The sequence below is a fragment of the Coenobita brevimanus genome, chromosome 28, assembly GCF_032717465.1.
Source record: "Coenobita brevimanus isolate Jiangsu-jjx chromosome 28, ASM3271746v2, whole genome shotgun sequence".
In the NCBI taxonomy this organism is placed as follows: Eukaryota; Metazoa; Arthropoda; class Malacostraca; order Decapoda; family Coenobitidae; genus Coenobita; species Coenobita brevimanus.
The window spans coordinates 17,179,939-17,199,312 of NC_136981.1; the positions used below are offsets into that span (position 1 = coordinate 17,179,939).

Here is a 19,374-nt window from a genome sequence, read left to right on the forward strand (position 1 = left end):
CTGATTGTTGTGGATGACGTGGTTGTGGTATGGGTGGTTGTGGTCGGATGGTAGGTGGTCTGATGGTGGGTGAGTCAGTCGCAGCCGCGTATGTTGTGTTCTCATCGAATGCCTGGTGTAAGTCGTCATCACCATCATCAGCGTCGTCAGCATCGTCGTTGTCTTCCATTTTGCTGTAGTTGTTGCCGCAGCTTGCCGTGCGGCGACATATGGGCTGTTCTTGACGAGGGTTTTTTTGATGGTGTTCTTATATTTGAATAATACTTGTACATTAAGTTTCTTCAGTGTATGAGCAACATCAAGAAATTTTCATGGAAGAGGAGGACAAGGGATCTTTGAATATTCTGGCGATCTGGCTTATTAGTTTTCACTTCAAGGAATCGCTTCCTGGCTGTATTGTGGCACTAAGTTAGTATACTTGGTGGATATTATAGCTTCTAAAAATGATTGACAGCATATATCTCTATATCTATCTATTTCTCTCTCTCTCTCTCTCTCTCTCTCTCTCTCTCTCTCTCTCTCTCCAGTATGTGTGTGTGTGTGTGTGTGTGTGTGTGTGTGTGTGTGTGTGTGTGTGTGTGTGTGTGTGTGTGTGTGTGTGTGTGTGTGTAAAAAATATCCTCAGGTGGTATCGAGTAAAATTTTTCCATGCGCCATCACGCAAACGAAGTTAACCCTTCAGCTACGACTTACTTGAACTGGATTTAATTCCGGGAAACGTCAAGCGATTGTGTTTAAATATGTTTTGATTAACAGTCTGGCTGACAATAAAAACGTTTATCATATATTAAAATTCAGTGGGGAAGATAATACTGGACAAGCAGCTGTATACTGCAGCCAGATTATTAACTGAGCCGTCAAATGTGACCTGATCTGGCCTCCGGTCTTAGTTGACCTGACCTCTGCCCTCACCCTCCCTGCTAAACTCACTTCACCTGGGATTACCTTTCTGAAAGAGGCTTTATATCCTTTGTTCTGCCGTATCTTCGTTGCCCTGCCTTGTCTTCCAATGTCTAGTCTTGTCTTTGTTCTACAATATCCAGTTCTGTCTTGGTTCTACCATGTGCAGTCTTGTCTTACTCTGTCGTACCCTGTCCTATTCCATCATGTCCTGCTCTGCCATGCTGCCATTTTTTTACATTAACAATCAGTCTTCTCATTAATGTACAGAAAATTCAAAGTTGGATAATTAAATTTTAAAAATCTAATTTTAAAGAGATGAGTTCAGGTTTGCTCTCACAAGCAAGTACGTACACGTGTGTGTGTGTGTGTGTGTGTGTGTGTGTGTGTGTGTGTGTGTGTGTGTGATGTTTCTAAACATCTGTATCGGAAAAAAATCTTTTACGAGAAAATGAACAAACTAACCAGGCCATTCAGGGATATATTGTTTAATTCTCGTTACCTTAGGTTAAGAGAGATCTTTTGGACTAGAAAGGCTTGATATATCCTTAATTTACCCCCTTACTGCCACACAGTTCCCTTTAGTCTGCGTCGAAGGAAGACTTTGGAAATAACAAGAATAAAATGAATAACTCGTCAACGGAGTGAGGTCTAACCACTTTTGTTTGTAAAATCAGCTCGAGCTACAGGAGGCAATGTCTGACCAAAACTTTATTGGCTTGGAATCTCCAGAAAATTCCTCCAAATGAATAGCAATCTCACCCATTCTTCTCCAATGTCTTCCAGCATAAAAAAAAAAAAATGGGGGGAGGGGAGGAGGAAGTAAAATGAACGACGCCATGCCAGTAGGTGGTAAAGAACGATGAAAACTGGTTTCATGTATGACATATATATATATATATATATATATATATATATATATATATATATATATATATATATATATATATATATATATATATATTGGTGGATGTGAGAGATAGGTAAATAGATAGGCAGATATACTGATAGATGGATAAGTTGACTGACTGCTAAACGGATAAATTTACAGATAGAGAGACAGGTAAGTAGATGAGTGAAGACGGGAATGTATGGAAACAGACAAAGCAATAGATAGATAGATAGATAGATAGGTTGATATGCAGATATTCAGACAGACAGACAGAGAGGTTTCAATAAACCACTTTTTATACATGGTTCATAATTATATATGCTGATATCGACGGAGATAAGGGAAACTCAAAATATTTCGAGCGGTACTTTGCATTCACATCGTAAGGGGAGAACCAATAAACTGTGTGTCCCAGGAGTTCCTAAGCCTAATCTATCTATCTAACTGTGTGTGTGTGTGTGTGTGTGTGTGTGTGTGTGTGTGTGTGTGTGTTCTATAAATATACATGTCGGATTCACAATGGTTATGGAATCAAGGGCATTTAACTTTGAAATATGATAATGGGAGAAAATAATAGTTTCCACCCCTCTATACACTCTTTAATGCACTGTTTTTACTAAGAATTTGTTAGCAATAAAATCATATACTGTAAATAATTTAACCAACAGTAATGCAATGAAAAGTATTGAGAATTTCCGGTGTGGAAATGAATGTCTTTCATCTCCACCACCACTGAAATTTACTACACTCCACAACCATCGCGAATCCGACGTATGATCACAGAACATTTAGAATGACCTCAGGATTGACTTGGTAGGTCAGCTCCCGGGATACCTTTTATACTCTTTTAACCTAGTCTGGTGCAACATAATAATGCTTTCTACAGCATTTTTCTGTGATTAACATCATATTTTCATTTTAAGCCACAGTTACAACTCAGCATTGATGGCTGCGGGGCTGCCACACCTTTAAGCAGTAGGCTACGGTTCAAATCCTGGTGCGGGCAGCTGTTTACATTGGATTCAAGTGTCCAGCCATCTACTGGTAGATAGTAGGTGAAATGAATTCCTAGTGTCACACCAGGGGAAGCAACTGTAGTAATCTGGATGATGCAATGACCTTGAGTACCAGGATGAACAACTCACCACAGGCTCAATGGCCTAGGCTGATGTGATGAGCATCGTAGTAGGTGCTGTATATATGACATCTACCCTCACTTTTACCTTTGATCAAGATGGAGTGATGATAAATATCAAAAAGCATAATTATTCAGGCAATGGGAAGAGCAAAATGAAGATGCACAAACATTAAAGGGCTCATTGAGTTTCGTGTTTCCTTTTCCCCTGAGGATATCAGCATTTTAATAGACCTGTAAAAATACTGTACTATCGGTGCCCGGGAGGATGGACGCTAATTGGATAGCTGAGGTGGAAATCGTGACGTCACTGATCTATCACATGGTAGGGGGCGGGATCTTGGGAAGGGAATATGAGGGAGGGGTTAGGTAGAGAAGGAGTAGGAGGAGGAGGAGGAAAGTGAAGTAGGAGGAGCAAGAGAGGGGTGTGAAGGAATAAAAAGGAAGCATTTGACACTTGAAGGTCAGTCTTTTTGTGTGTAAAAACTGCCCATTTTTGAGCCACGATGGAGACGTCTGTGTGGAGCGGTGTTCTAGGGATGGCTTTATTAATGTTGTGTGTAGTGACTGGCGTGGGTCTGGTACTACTGCTTACGTGGATCGTCGTTAGAAAGGTGAGGACTGAAGAATTGGTGTGTGTGTGTGTGTGTGTGTGTGTGTGTGTGTGTGTGTGTGTGTGTGTGTGTGTGTGTGTGTGTGTGTGTGTGTGATACCAGTGATTATATCGCGATACGATACTGATTACTTTGTTGGTGGTATAGATTACCAATACCGATACTTCAAGAATTATTGTGTAATTACAGCCCTTTGAGCACGCCCAACCAACCACCCCCTCACAAAAAATAAATAAAATAAATATGTAAATAAATAACTCATTGAAGTTCTGTTTAATAGAGATGCCGAGTGTCAAAAAAATTTAGTGTTAAGTAAACAAGAAAATGGAAACACTTTCACCTGTATGGACGCAGAATATTGCTGACAAATATGCAATGTTATTTTAAGTGTTGCTACAATACGCGGTTGCCTAACGCGGTCGCAAAAAAGTCAACACGCCAGTGTATTACGACGTTTTAATTTATTTTCCATTAACTTCCTCAAGTAGTCACTGTAATCGACACCTAGCCACTAGTATCGAGGTTGATAGCTGGTATCGGAAGTGTCGATACATTAACATCGATACTCCCACCACTGTGTGTGTGTGTGTGTGTGTGTGTGTGTGTGTGTGTGTGTGTGTGTGTGTGGTTCTAATGTACAGTTCTCTGCAATATTAGTTTACTGTCGCCTGTTCCTATGCAGGCTTTATGAGAGCATTCCTAATCATCTCTCCCTGCTGTCGTTCGAGGCGTGAGGGGAAAGGAGAACCCTCTTGACTGGGTTTCTTATAACGTGATATGCTAAGCGACCTGGGAGCCTTCATAGAACCTCTTTGTTAGCGATGTAGTCTGCACGCTTAGGTTAAGTTACAAAGTTGGGTTAGGTTAGGAAAGACTTAAATATTATTTTGACGTTATCTTAAATTACGTTAAATTTGATTTCATGTTGCTAGGATAAGGTAGGTTAAATTTAATTTTTAGTTGTGGCTGCTGAACGTCGCTAAATATCCCTTCGACATTTGTTCAATGAACAGTCGCGGAACCCGTGTCGCCGGGAACTAAGGCTGAAAGGACGAAAGCAGAGAGTATTAATAAATGGAACCAAATCCGAATGGGGATTAGTAACTAGCGGTGTCCCACAGGGTTCAGTACTCGGTCCCTTATTATTTATTATATATATAAATGATCTAGACTTAGGAGTCACTAGCAGCATCAGCAAATTTGCCGACGATACGAAAATAGGGCGTGGTGTTCTTTCTGACTTTTTCCTGCCGGCTTCGGCTGGAGGGTTTGGAGGACAGAGGAGAGCCTTCTTCTTTGCTGTCCTTATCTCATTCTAGTAGTTTAGTTACTCTTCTAGGAGCTGCCTAGCATGGGCCAACCGGCCTACTGCAGTTATCCTCTCTTCTTATGTTCTTATGTTGAATCACACACACACACACACACTCATTTTATATATATATATATATATATATATATATATATATATATATATATATATATATATATATATATACAGTATGTGTGTGTGTGTCAGATATTCATACACAGTTTATATATCAATATATATATCAATATATATAAATGTATAAATATATATATATATATATATATATATATATATATATATATATATATATATATATATATATATACATATATATTCATACACAGTTTATATATATATAGATAGATAGGTAGATAGACAGATATGTACGGTATATATATATATATATATATATATATATATATATGTACATGGATGTCTGACATAAAGAAAATATATATCGAATAAAGAAAAATACTTTTCAACCAAAAATACATGCGCATACATGGAAGTAAATCCACAGGGAAAAAGGAAACACGAAATATCCCAAGCACATCGTTAGGGGAGAAAAAGAGGGATGCGAAAGTCACTAGGGAGAAAAGTCGTACACAACAGAGAGTATTAATAAATGGAACTAAGTCGGATTGGGGATTAGTAACTATACTCCTTTCGCAGCAAGAAGTCCGTTCAGGGTGTGGCAGAAGTTGGAATTTCCCTGAGTGCGACGCTGCCAATTTGACCACCAATTATCGGATTATCACTGCCTCCCTACCTACCCCCGTCCCACCTGTTTCTCTCTCTCTCTCTCTCTCTTTTATTTATTAATTATTTTCAGCTTTTTTTCCACACCACCTATGAGGTAAAAGTCTAGGCGCGTTTTTTTTTTAAGAGGTTTCCCCTGTAGGCTTAATCCTCTCTGATCTTTATTTATAATCTTCTTCGTCATCAGAACTTTCTGTTATATTGACGACGAATGACTCTACGAAATGTTCAGCTGCTATGTCTTGTTGTGCATCTTCATCTTGTACTTGTTCAGCATGTCGCACTGCTTCCATCCAACTTTGTGGTGTGATAAGACTCAGAGCCTCTTTGATAAGAACTTTAAGGTTAGCCATTTTCTACATGAGTCTTCACCTTAGCCCAAACTAGCTCAATCGGGTTATAGTGACAGTGAAAGCGGGTGAGAGTTGTGGGTCCTGGGTGGTGGCTAGACATGGAGTGACCCTTCGACATTCATGGGAAAAAAGCTCTGCCACGTGTCATAGAATTCATTCAAATCGTTGTTATATTTCTATAAAGTGATACTCAATGTACTATATAGCTTCCTTTACTATATACAGAATATAAAAAACAATTTCAAATAGCACATAGATGGGAAATAAGAGAGAGGCATGTACTATGGTTGATTTGGCAGCATCGCTAGAGGTGATTCACCAGGTGGGCCCCACCCTGAACTGACTTCTTGCGGTGAAAGGACTATAGCGGTGTACCACAGGGTTCAGTACTCGGTCCCTTATTGTTTATTATACATATATAAATGATCTAGACTTAGGAATCACTGGGAGTATCAGCAAATTTGCCGACGATACAAAAACAGGGCGTATCATTAACTCAACAGACGATTGCCATAACATACAAAAGGACCTCGATATAGTGTCCAAATGGTCTAAAACTTGGCAAATGGAAATTAACGTTGAAAAATGTAAAGTACTTAACGTAGGCAAGACCACTGGAGATAGTAAATACAGCATAGATAACAAAGAAATTAGCAAATCGGAATGCGAGAGAGATCTAGGAGTTATGGTTAGTGACGATCTCAAACCAAGGCAACAGTGTATTAATGCGAGAAATAAAGCAAATAGGGTCCTAGGATTTATTTCGAGAAGCGTGAGCAACAGGTCAACAAAAGTAATACTGCAACTTTATCCAGCATTAGTAAGGCCACATTTAGACTACGCAGTACAATTTTGGTGTCTTTACTGTAGAATGGATATTAACTTAGAACATAAGAACATAAGAAGAAAAGATAACTGCAGCAGGCCGGTTGACCCATGCTAGGCAGCTCCTACAAGAGTAACTGAATTACTAGAATGAGAGAAGGACAGCAAAGAAGAAGGCTCTCACCCGCCCTCCAAACCCTCCACCCGAAGCCGGCAAGAAAAAGTCAGAAAAAACACCAAGCAGTAGAGAAAAATTGGCGTGGACATTTTATAGGAAAGTGTGAAAGGAAAATGGAGACTATCGTAGTGTAACCTGAAACGGAAAAAGTATGAATTAGTATTTGTTATAAGATTTTTTTTGCCTATACCCACCCCTTATTTGTCATATGCTTATCAAGCCTATACTTGAAATTCTCAATGGAAGAGGCAGCAACTACTTTACTAGGTAGCTTATTCCATTCGTCTACTACTCTATTACCAAACCAATTTCTACCTATTTCCATAGTGAAACGTAACTTTTCTAGTTTGAAAACATTACTTCTAGTTCTATCCTGTATACTCACTTTAAATACCTTGCTGATATCTCCCTTATTTATACCCTTCATCCACTTAAACACCTCAATTAAGTCTCTCCTTACTCTACGTCTCTCTAGCGAGTGCAGACTTAGTCTTTTCAGTCTGTCTTCATATGACAGGTTCCGAACATCATGTATCATTTTTGTCATTCTTCTCTGTACATTTTCTAACGAGTTAATATCCATTTTATAGTAAGGACACCAGAATTGTACTGCTTAGTCTAAGTGTGGCCTTACTACAGTCGTTCTATTTTATGAAGGCAGTTTGGGTGGGGCGCTCTGGGACCTCACTCTGTTAGCTCTGTTGTCACATCGTCGCCACACACGTGCTCTCTCTCTCTCTCTCTCATATTTATGTTAACTACTACCAATTGTATTTTCTTTATTTTTTCTCTTGTTTTCGACTTTTTTTCCACACCACCCCTGAGGTAAAAGTCTATAGGTGCGTTTTTTTTTTATAGTCTGTTGAGTGTTGTAGGTAAGGTTTATGGTAGAGTGTTAATTATGAGAGTTAGAGAGGGTACAGAGGGAGTGATTGGTGAAGAGCAGTGTGGCTTTAGGAGAGAGAGGGGATGTGTGGATCAGATGTTTGCTGTGAGACAAGTGTGTGAAACGTATTTAGCGAAAGGCAAGGATGTGTTTTGGGCATTCATGAATTTAGAGAAAGCGTATGATAGAATTGATAGGGAGGCTTTTTGGACTGTTTTACGATTGTATGGACTTGATGGTAGGTTACTAAAAGGGGTGAAAAGTTTTTATGTAAATAGTAGAGCGTGTATAAGAGTGGGAAATGCTGTGAGTGACTGGTTTCCTGTAAGAGTGGGGCTGCGATAGGGATGTGTGATGTCGCCTTGGTTGTTTAATATTTACATGGATGGTGTTGTAAGGGAGGTGAATGCAAGAGTTTTAGGTGGAGGTCTGAGTCTGGTGAATGTTGATGGTGGAGAGTGGAATCTGAAGCAGCTGCTGTTTGCAGATGATACTGCACTGGTGGCTGATTCAGAGGAGAGACTGAGACAGTTGGTAGAGGAGTTTGGAAAGGTGTGTGAAAGGAGGAAATTGAAAGTAAATGAGAAGAAGAGTAAAGTGATGAAGTGTACGAGGTTGGTAGATGGTAGGGGGATTAATATAGCTTTGAATGGCGAGTTGCTTGTGGAGGTAGAGAGTTTTAAATATCTAGGGTCACATGTTGCTGTGGATGGAAGAATAGATGCAGAAGTGAAGTTTAGAATAAATGAAGTAGGAAAGGTGCTGGGAGGAATGAAAAAAGTGTTTAGATGTCGTTCGCTTAGAATGGATGTAAAGAGAAGGTTGTATAAGGGTGTTGTGGTACCGACTGCGTTATATGGAGCTGAAACATGGAATATGGGTATAGCAGAGAGGAAAAGTTTGAATGTAATGAAGATGAGGTGTCTGAGGAGTATATGTGGAGTGACGCGTATGGATCGAGTGCGAAATGATGAAGTGCGAAGGAGAACTGGAGTTGTTCGGGAGATGGCTGGTAGAGTTGAGCAGAGGCGGTTGCGATGGTTTGGGCATATGGTGAGAATGGATAATGAGCGATTGGGGAAAAAGATAACTAGATCTGATGTGAGAGGTGTAAGGCTGAGAGGAAGACCACGAATAGGATAGATAGACAGTGTGAAGAGAGCACTGGATGCAAGAGGGATGTCTGTTAAGTAAGGAAGAGTGGCTGTGCGTGACAGAAATAAATGGAGAGAAATTGTGAATGAATAAGTGATGACGCAGCCCTGAGGGGATATTCTCCCGCATTTGGTGCGATCAGCTAGTCAGGTCGGGTGCGGGTAAGGGAATGGGTCTGTTATGATGTGGCAGGGGTAAACCAGCTCTGCTGTCGGGCCCTGCTGCGGATGTCACTGATTGCATTGCGCGGTTGACCCTTGTGCGGTGTGGTGCGGTGAGAATCTGTCCGTTCTCCCCTTGGGGCTAAGATGTGAATGAATATGTTTGAATGGATGAGTAAATGGGGAGTGTGTCGTCCTGTCTCGGCTACCTCCCTTTCCTTGGCGGAAGCAGCCTAGGTATATAGAAAGATAGATTCTATGGCGGGAGACTGACGGAGTATGACCCGCTCACGCAGGGCTGTCCCTCGTGTCACCACCTGACAATGTCGCAAAAGCAACGCTGACAAGTCTTACGAGATTTATACTATACTATAGCTTTTTTATTGAATTACATATATACAGAGTATTTAAAATTCACTTATAAGTAGTTACTAGCTTAAAATAGGAGAGTGAGAGAGACAGAGAGGTGAGCACAAATAATTATACATGTGTCGGCGGTGATGTGACACCAGAGCTAACAGTGTGAAGTCCCAGATCGCCCCACCCAAACTGCCTGCATAAAATAGAAGGACTAATGCTAGAAAAAGTTGCAGTATTGCTTTTGATGACCTATTGCTCACGCTTCTCGAAATAAATCCTAGGACTTTATTTGCTTTATTTCTCGCATTAATACAATGTTGCCTTGGTTTCAGGTCGTTACTAACAATAACTCCTAGATCTCTCTCGCATTCCGATTTGCTAACTTCTTTGCTATCTAAGCTGTATTTAGTATCTCCAATGGTCTTGCCTACGTTAAGTACTTTGCATTTTTCAACATTAAAATCCATTTGCCAAGTTTTAGACCACTTGGACAACATATCAAGATCCTTTTGTAAGTTACTGCAATCGTCAGTCGAGTTAATGATACGCCTTGTTTTCGTATCGTCGGCAAATTTGCTGATGATGCTATTGACTCCTAAGTCTAGATCATTTATATATATAATAAATAATAAGGGACCTAGTACTGAACCCTGTGGTACACTGCTAGTTACTAATCCCCAATCTGACTTAGTTCCATTTATTAATACTCTCTGCTTTCGTCCTTTCAGCTAGGATTTTATCCACTTTAAGATATCGCCGTCTATACCGTGTGCTCGAACCTTTCTAACTAACCTTTCGTGTGGGACCCTATCAAAAGCTTGACTAAAGTCCAGATAAATAACATCGTAAGCTTTATCGCTATCTACTGCCTCATAGACCTCCGAGTAGAATGACAACAAGTTTGTGAGGCAGGATCGTCCTTGCCTGAATCAGTGCTGACTTTCATTTATAAGATTAAATCTTTCTAAGTGTTCACTAATCATATTTGCCAAAGTTGACTCTAACATTTTTACTACTATTGACGTTAGACTTATCGGACGATAATTCAATGCAGCTGATTTATCACCCTTTTTAAAGATGGGCACTACGTATGCGGTCTTCCACGCCTCTGGAACTTCTCCTGAACTTAAAGAGTCATTAAATAACGTTAAAAGTGGCTGATAATTCTTCTTTGGTTTCTTTTATAAATTTTGCATATATATCATCCGTACCTGGTGATTTTTGAGGTTTTAACTTATTAATTTCTTTCAGTACGTCCTCCTTACTAATGGTTATTTCACTCAGAATATTTTCTGTATTCTCATCGTAAATATTTGCTGCTTGAGGGACCAGGTCTAGATTTTCCTTGGTGAACACTGATACGAAATAATTATTTAGGATGGAGCACATTTCTTTATCTTCACTGGTAATGTCACCTGATACTGTTCTGAGTGGTCCTATCCTATCTTTATATTTCATACGGAACATTTGATAAAAACCTTTAGGGTTATCTTTCGATTCACTAGCAACCTTAACTTCTCTTTCCTTCTCGTATCTCCTTCTTTACCTCTCTATTTAAAATCGCGTACCAGTTATGTAAGTGTTCCTCTCGACTTTTTTATTTATCTTTATATTCCTTTCCTTCGGCCTATGAGAGATTTTAATTTGATGTTTCACCATCTTGGTTCTGAATCATTCATTCTAAACGGTTTTGAAGGGATATGTCTATCTTGGCCTCAGTGTATTATATTTACTAACTCGTTATATTTCTCACTGGTCGAACCTCTGCACGGTACTGGAGCTGAGTTAATACCCATCACCTCGACTACACTCCCATCTACCACCTCACCTTCCAATGACACCTGGAGCCCATTCCCAGGTGTTTCCTGCCCCTCATCTATGACCTGGGGTTCTCCACTGACCTGGCAGTCCCTCAAATAGCTAATCTCCCTGTGGAATACCGTTCGACAATAAGCTCTTAATCCATCGAAATCTCCTAGACGAGAATTAGGAATGGTGGAGGTATTTTCAGTGGAACAGACAACCCAAATAAATTTGAACTTAATTTCATGATCGCTATTACCAAGTCGTCCACCAACTTCTATATCACTACTGATATTCCCTTTATTAGCTAAAACCAAATCTAGTATATTATTACCTCTGGTGGATGAGTTTGGGAGAGTGTGTAAGAAACGGAATCTAAAGGTGAATGTAGGGAAGCATAAAGTGATGGTCTTTGAGAGAGGTGAAGTCAATGAATGTACAGCGAGGTTGGATGGTGAGGAATTGGAAAATGTGAGTACGTTTAAGTACTTGGGTATTGTGATGAGCAATGATGGAGGTTTGGAGGGTGAAGTGCTTGAAAGGGTACAGCAGGGAAGAAAGGTTGCTGGTTCTTTGAAAGCAGTGATAAGAAACGGAAGTGAGCATGGAAGTGAAAAAGTTACTACATGACAGTATTGTGATACCAACTGTAATGTACGGAAGTGAAGCTTGGACGTTGTTGGAAGGAAACAAGTCAAGAATGAGAGCAGTGGAAATGAGTTATTTAAGAGGAGCCTGTGGAGTCACATGGAGAGACAGGCTGACGATTGAGGATATAAAGGAGCGTTGTGGTGTGGATGTAGATTTGATCGGAAGCGTTATGAGGAACACACTGAGGTGGTTTGGCCATGTGGAGAGGATGGAGGGAGAAAGACTGACGAAGAGACTGTATGTGAGTGAGGTGGAGGGGGGAAGAGGGAGGGGGAGGCCGAGGATGAGATGGAGGGATGGGGTGGAGAGGTATATGAGAGAAGGGGGTGTGAGTTGGGAGCAGGGCAGTGAAATGGCGGGGGACAGGGCGACTTGAAGGCGATTTGTTTGTGACCACCCCAAACGGGATTGAGGCGTCTGGCAATAGATAGATAAATACATAGTGGGCTCCCTGATATACTGATAAAGGAAATTATCCTGTACTACCTCTAGAAATTCCTCTGACTCTTGATCTCCCGTCTGATTTCTCCAATCTGTTCTTGGCAGATTTAGGTCTCCTACAATTATTACTAAGCTGGACTGTGACGCTTTCCTAATTTCCTCCCAAAGGTGTTTACTATCTGCTCCACTTAATTTTGGAGATCTGTAAATTGCTGCTAAGACTAATTTCTCCCTATTGTTACTAATTTCAAACCAGACACTTTCTGTGTCCCTATTTACTTTAATGTCTGCTTTATTGCAACAGTTTAATGAATCCTTTACATAAATAGCTACCCCGCCCCCCTTTCTTCCTAGACGGTTTGACACAAACATATTATAGCCCATTATCTGATACTCTGCTAAAAATTCTCGAGTGTCTGTATTCATCCAAGTTTCACTGATAACGGCAATGTCTATTTCTTCTGTACAAATTAAAGCCCTCAGTTCATCCATTTTATTACGTAAACTCCGGCTGTTTGTGTTGTACACTTTCAGTTTATTTACCAGTAGTTATGCCTCTACCTTGGAACTTACTGTTTTTTATTTTGTCACTAACTGAGGAACTCTTTACTAATTAAATTTTTTTTTGTACTATCACTTATCGCCCTTCTATCATTGCTTGTTCTGTCCTCTATCATCGCCTGTTCATTTTGAGGTGCCTTAGTGGATGTATCTACACTGATGGTTGAACTTTTGTTCTTACTTTTGCAAGTCTTGATGCATCTTTCCAAACATGATAATACTGATTTGTGGGTGTAGTTGTTGCAACTTCCTGTTCACCTACTTCTCAACCTCGAACATGTACAAAGAAGAATGACAAAAATGATACATGACGTTCGAAACCTGTCATATGAGGACAGACTGAAAAGACTAAGTCTGCATTCGCTAGAGAGGCGTAGAGTAAGGGGAGACTTAATTGAGGTGTTTAAGGGGATGAAGGGTATAAATAAGGGAGATATTGGCAAGGTACTTAAAGTGAGCATACAGGATAAAACTAGAAGTAATGGTTTCAAACTAGAAAAATTCCGTTTCAATAAGGAAATAGGTAGAAATTGGTTTTGTAATAGAGTAGTAGACTAATGGAATAAGCTACCTAGCAAAGTAGCTGCTGCCTCTTACATTGAGAGTTTCAAGCATAGGCTAGATAAGCATATGGCAAATAAGGGGTGGGTATAGGAAAAAAAAAAATCTTATAACCAATATTAATTCATAATTTTTCCTTTTCAGGTTACACTACGATGGTCTCTAGTCTCCTGAGGTCAGTCTGCTCAGACGTGCTAGAGACCTGTGGTAGTGTTGTGCTAGTGTGTTTTAGTGATCTGTGATAGTGGCTGTTAGTGTGTTGTGGTAATCAGCAATAGTGCTGTGCTAGTGATCCGTGAAAGTGTGTGTTGTAGTGACCCATAGTGACCCGTGATAGTGCTTTGCTACCTTGTGTGAATTTGTGCAAGTAATGGCTTCCTCGGCAGAGAGTTCTGTCCCCACTGCAGGTATTGAAAAGGACTACCTTGAATTAAAGGAGGAACTTCTCGAACTGAAGCGGGAGGTACAAATTCTCAAGCAGGAGAAGTCACAAATGAAGGAATTGTTGGAGGAGATGTTGGAGGAGAAAGAGAAAAAGGCTGAAGGTTGGACACTAGTTCACAAGGGTGCAACGAAGTTCACTCTTAATAAGCAAACGGAAGTTAAGTCCACTAATGCCTTCGACGCACTACGAGACGAATGTGAAGGGAAGGCAGAGAGGGAAGTAGAGGAGAAGGACGGTGAGAAAACTTCCAGTACAGGTAAGTATAATCAGAACAAGAAAGGTAAGAAAAATGTTGTTATTGTTGGAGACTCCCAGGTGAGATATCTTAACAGAGCCATGTATACTCCACCCGCTAAGCATGTGTGTCTTCTAGGGGCCAGGGTGGCTAATGTGATAGAAAAAATTTCAAATATCGTGAAGGATAGTGGTGACAAACCCACTGTTTGCCTCAGTGTAGGAGGAAATGATATTAGTAGCCGTAGGAGTGAGGTACTGTTGCAGAAGTATAAGCTGATGTTAGAGAAGGTTAGGGAGAGGGGAGGAACCCCTGTAGTGCTCGGTGTTTTACCCAGGTGGCCGGTTGGAAGGGAGTGGTTGAGCAGGGCAATAGGGTTTAATTGCCGCTTGAAAGGTATTGCAAAGATAATGCAATACCTTTCATAGACACCTGGGACCGGTTTTATGGACGGAGTGCCTTGTATAGTTGGGATGGGACTCATCTTAGCAGGCAGGAGTTACTGTTTTAGCTGGAATGATAGATAAGGAGTTGGAGGGATTATTTCGGGGATGAGAAGTAGGTGTACAGGAAGTTGCAGCAACTACACTCAGAAATCATTATTACCATGTTTGGATAGATGCATCAAGACATCCAAAATTAAGAACAAAGGTTCAACCATTAGTGTAGATACATCCACTCAGGCACCTCAAATTGAGCAGGCGATGCTAGATGATAGAACAAGCGATGACAGAAGGGCGATAAGCGATAATACAAAAAAAATTTATATTAGTAAAGTAAAGAGTTTCCCAGTTAGTAATAAAATAAATAACAGTAAATGCTAAGGTAGAGGCATAACTACTAGTAATAATCTGAAATTGTACTACACAAACAGCCAGAGTTTACGTAATAAAATGGATGAACTGAGGGCTTTAATTTGTACAGAGAAAATAGACATAGGCATTATTAGTGCAACTTGGATGAATATAGACACTCGAGAATTTTTAGCAGAATATCAGATAAAAGGCTATAATATTTTTGTGTCAAACCGTCAGGGAAGAAAGGGGGGAGGGGTAGCTATTTATGTAAAGGATTCATTTAACTGTTACAATAAAGCAGACATGAAAGTAAATAGGGACACAGAAAGTGTCTGGGTTGAAATTAGTAACAATAGGGAGAAATCAGTCTTAGGAGCAATTTACAGACCTCCTAAATTAAGTAGAGCTGATAGTAAATACCTTTGGGAGGAAATTAGGAAAGCATCACACTCCAGCTTAGTAATAATTGTAGGGGACCTTAATCTGCCGAGGATAGATTGAAGAAATCAGACAGGAGATGCAGAGTCAGAGGAATTTCTAGAGGTAGTACAGGATAATTTCCTTTATCAGTATATCAGGGAGCCCACCAGAGGTAATAATATACTGGATTTGGTTTAGAAAATATCATTAGTGATATAGAGGTTGGTGGACGACTTGGTAATAGCGATCATGAAGAAATTAAGTTCAAATTTATTTGGGATGTCTGTTCCATTGAAAATACCTCCACCGTTCCTAATTTTCGTCTAGGAGATATTGATGGCTTAAAAGCTCATTTTGGAATGGTATTCCACAGGGAGATTAACTATTTGAGGGAATGCCAGGTCAGTGGGGAACCCCAGGCCATAAGTGAAGGGCAGGAAACACGTGAGAATGTCCGCCAGGTGTCTGTGAGGGGGGAGGTGGTAGATAGGAATGTAGTCCAGGTAACGGGAATTAACTCAGCTCCAGTACCAAGCAGACGTTCGACCAGTGAGAAGTATAACGAGTTAATAAATATAATACACGGAGGCCAAGATTGATATATCCCTTGAAAACCGTTTAGAACGAATAATTCAGAACCAAGATGGTTAAACATCAGATTAAAATCCCTCACAGGCCAAAGGAAAGGAATATATAGAAAAATAAAACGTGAAGAGGAACACTTACGTAACCGGTACACGATTTTAAATAGAGAAGTAAAGAGGAAGATAAGAAGAGCAAAGAGAAGTTATGAAATTAAGGTTGCTAGTGAATCAAAAGAAAACCTCAAGGGTTTTTATCAAATGTACCGTACGAAAAATAAAGATAAGATAGAACCACTGAGAACAGAATCAGGTGACATTACCAGTGAAGATAAAGAAATGTGCTCCATCCTAAATAAATATTTCTTATCAGTATTCACCAAGGAAAGTCTAGACCTGGTCCCTCAAGCAGCAAATATTTACGATGAGAATACGGAAAATATTCTTAGTAAAATAACCATTAGTAAGGAGGACGTATTGAAAGAAATTAATAAGTTAAAACTTCAAAAATCACCAGGTCCAGACGATATATATGGAAAAATTATAAAAGAAACCAAAGAGGAATTATGTCAGCCACTTTTAACATTATTTAATGACTCTTTAAGTTCAGGAGAAGTTCCAGAGGCGTGGAAGACCGCAAACTTCGTGCCCATCTTTAAAAAGGGTGATAAATCAGCTGCGTCGAATTATCGTCCGATAAGTCTAACGTCAATAGTAGTAAAAATGTTAGAGTCAATTTTGGTAAATAAGACTAGAGAAGGCTTACAAAGATTTAATCTTATAAACGAAAGTCAAGCGGATTTAGGCAAGGACGATCCTGCCTCACAAACTTGTTATCATTCTACTCGGAGATCTATGAGGCAGTAGGTAGTGATAAAGCTTATGATGTTATTTATCTGGACTTTAGTAAAGCTTTTGATAGGGTCCCACATGAAAGGTTAGTTTGAAAGGTTCGAGCACACGGTATAGACGGCGATATCTTAAAATGGATAGAATCCTGGCTGAAAGGACGAAAGCAGAGAGTATTAATAAATGGAACCAAGTCGGACTGGGGATTAGTAACTAGTGGTGTACCACAGGGTTCAGTACTCGGTCCCTTATTATTTATTATATATATAAATGATCTAGACTTAGGAGTCAATAGCGGCATCAGCAATTTTGCCGACGATACAAAAATAGGGCGTATCATTAACTCGACTGACGATTGCCATAACTTACAAAAAAACCTTGATACATTGTCCAAATGGTCTAAAACTTGGCAAATGGAATTTAACGTTGAAAAATGTGAAGTACTTAATGTGGGCAAGACCATTGGAGACATTAAATACAACTTAGATAACAAAGAAATTAGCAAATCGGAATGCGAGAGGGATCTAGGAGTTATGGTTAATAACGACCTTAACCTGCCCCATCCCGGAGACGTGAATTCACGTCCTCACATGATGTGCACTCATATCCCGGAGATGTAAATTAACGCGGCAACATTGCAAGGTCCCTAATTTGCACAATTTTTTAATTTTTGCGAGTGATTTCGTGAGTGATTTTTTGCACGTATACACGGGACACCTTCCTCTATTCCTCTACAAGATGCCAAGCAGGGACAATGCCTTACACCGCATAACCTCCCTCCTCCCCCCCTCACGCCATTGTCTCGGCAATTCACCTGTTACCAGTGACCTGGCCAGTATACACATTCAGGGCCAGAGTGATTCCCCAATCGATGACAATGTGGAGGACAAAGTTTACATAGCATTAGAGGAAGAAACAGTCAGAAATAATAATCAGGTAATGTGGCAAAAGAAAGTCAGGTATGGTGATCAGTTAGTGAGTGAAACAATGCTTATAATGCCTATATTACTGTTTGAAAACCAATATACTCTCGTACTACATATAAATTCGTACCAAGTAAATAAATAAATACCGTTCATGAGTGGTGTGAAATAGTTACCCTCCCATAGAACTCGTTTTCTTAGGTGCTAGCCTGTTAGAAAACCCAGTCAGGTAAGGAGGTACTGGTACCTGGATCAAGTATTTTAAACCTGAGGTGAGCGATTTCTCTATGAATTTTCGATGTTTCTCACCAAAAGCGGAGGTTTTAGCCAAAAAAAAAAAAAAAATCGAAAATACCTCGGGATTGGGGGGTGTCAGAGGTGCGAAATAGCTCGGGATGTGACGGGTTAAAGTGAGCATACAGGATAGAACTAGAAATAATGGTTTCAAACTAGAAAAATTCCGTTTCAATAAGGAAATAGGCAGAAATTGGTTTGGTAAGAGTAGTAGATGAATGGAATAAGCTACCTAGTAAAGTAGTTGCTGCCTCTTCCATTGAGAGTTTCAAGCATAGGCTAGATAAGCATATGACAAATAAGGGGTGGATATAGAAAAAAGAAAATCTTATAACCAATACTTCATTTCATTCATTCATTGCCAGACGCCATGTATCCCAGACGGGGTGGCCAAGGGCTTAGAGTTAATTGTTTTACAGGGAGGGGCACTAATCCTCCACCAACCCCACTTGACACATAGGGATGGCAACAGCATCTGGTGTTCCCAGGCGGTCACCCATCCAAGTACTAACCAGACCCAACGTTGCTTAACTTCGCTGATCGGACGGGAAGCAGTGTACTCAACGTGGTATATACCAATTCATAATTTTTCCTTTTCAGGTTACACTATGATAGTCTCTATTCTCCTTTCACACTTTCCTGTAAAATGTCCACGCCAGTTTTTCTATACTGCTTGGTGTTCTTTCTGACTTTTTCCTGCCGGCTTCGACTGGAGGGTTTGGAGGGAGGGGGAGAGCCTTCTTCTTTGCTATGCTTATCTCATTCTAGTAATTCAGTTACTCTTCTAGGAGCTGCCTAGCATGGGCCAACTGGCCTACTGCAGTTATCCTCTCTTCTTATGTTCTTTCATACTTTCGTATAAAATGTCCACGCCAGTCTTTCTATACTGCGTGATGTTCTTTCTGACTTTTTCCTACCGGCATCGGCAGGAGAGTTTGGAGAGCGGGGGAGAGCCTTCCTCTTTGCTATCATTATAACATTCTAGTAGTTCAGTTACTCTTCTTGGAGCTGCCTAGCAAATGCTAACCGGCCTGCTGCAGTTATCCTCTCTTCTAAAGTTCTTATATAATATCCAATGTTCTAAACTTGGATCCTTAATGATGTCTAATAGTCTATTATGTTGACAATAGAAATAAATAGTGCCATGAAACGTAAACTTTAATATATAAGTTAATAAGAGAAATACACAATATTCTAAAACATAAACTTTTATATATATGTTAATAATAGAAATAAATACCGCCAAATGGAATAAACATATATGGACAACAAAAGTACCAGTAAGC

At 39.9% G+C, this 19,374-nt stretch overlaps 1 pseudogene; it reads right to left on the reverse strand.

Moving 5' to 3' along the window:
- Nucleotides 1–18,551: 18,551 nt before the first annotated feature.
- On the reverse strand, nucleotides 18,552–18,671 carry LOC145394883 (5S ribosomal RNA; annotated as a pseudogene).
- Between the last annotated feature and the right edge of the window lie 703 nt (nucleotides 18,672–19,374).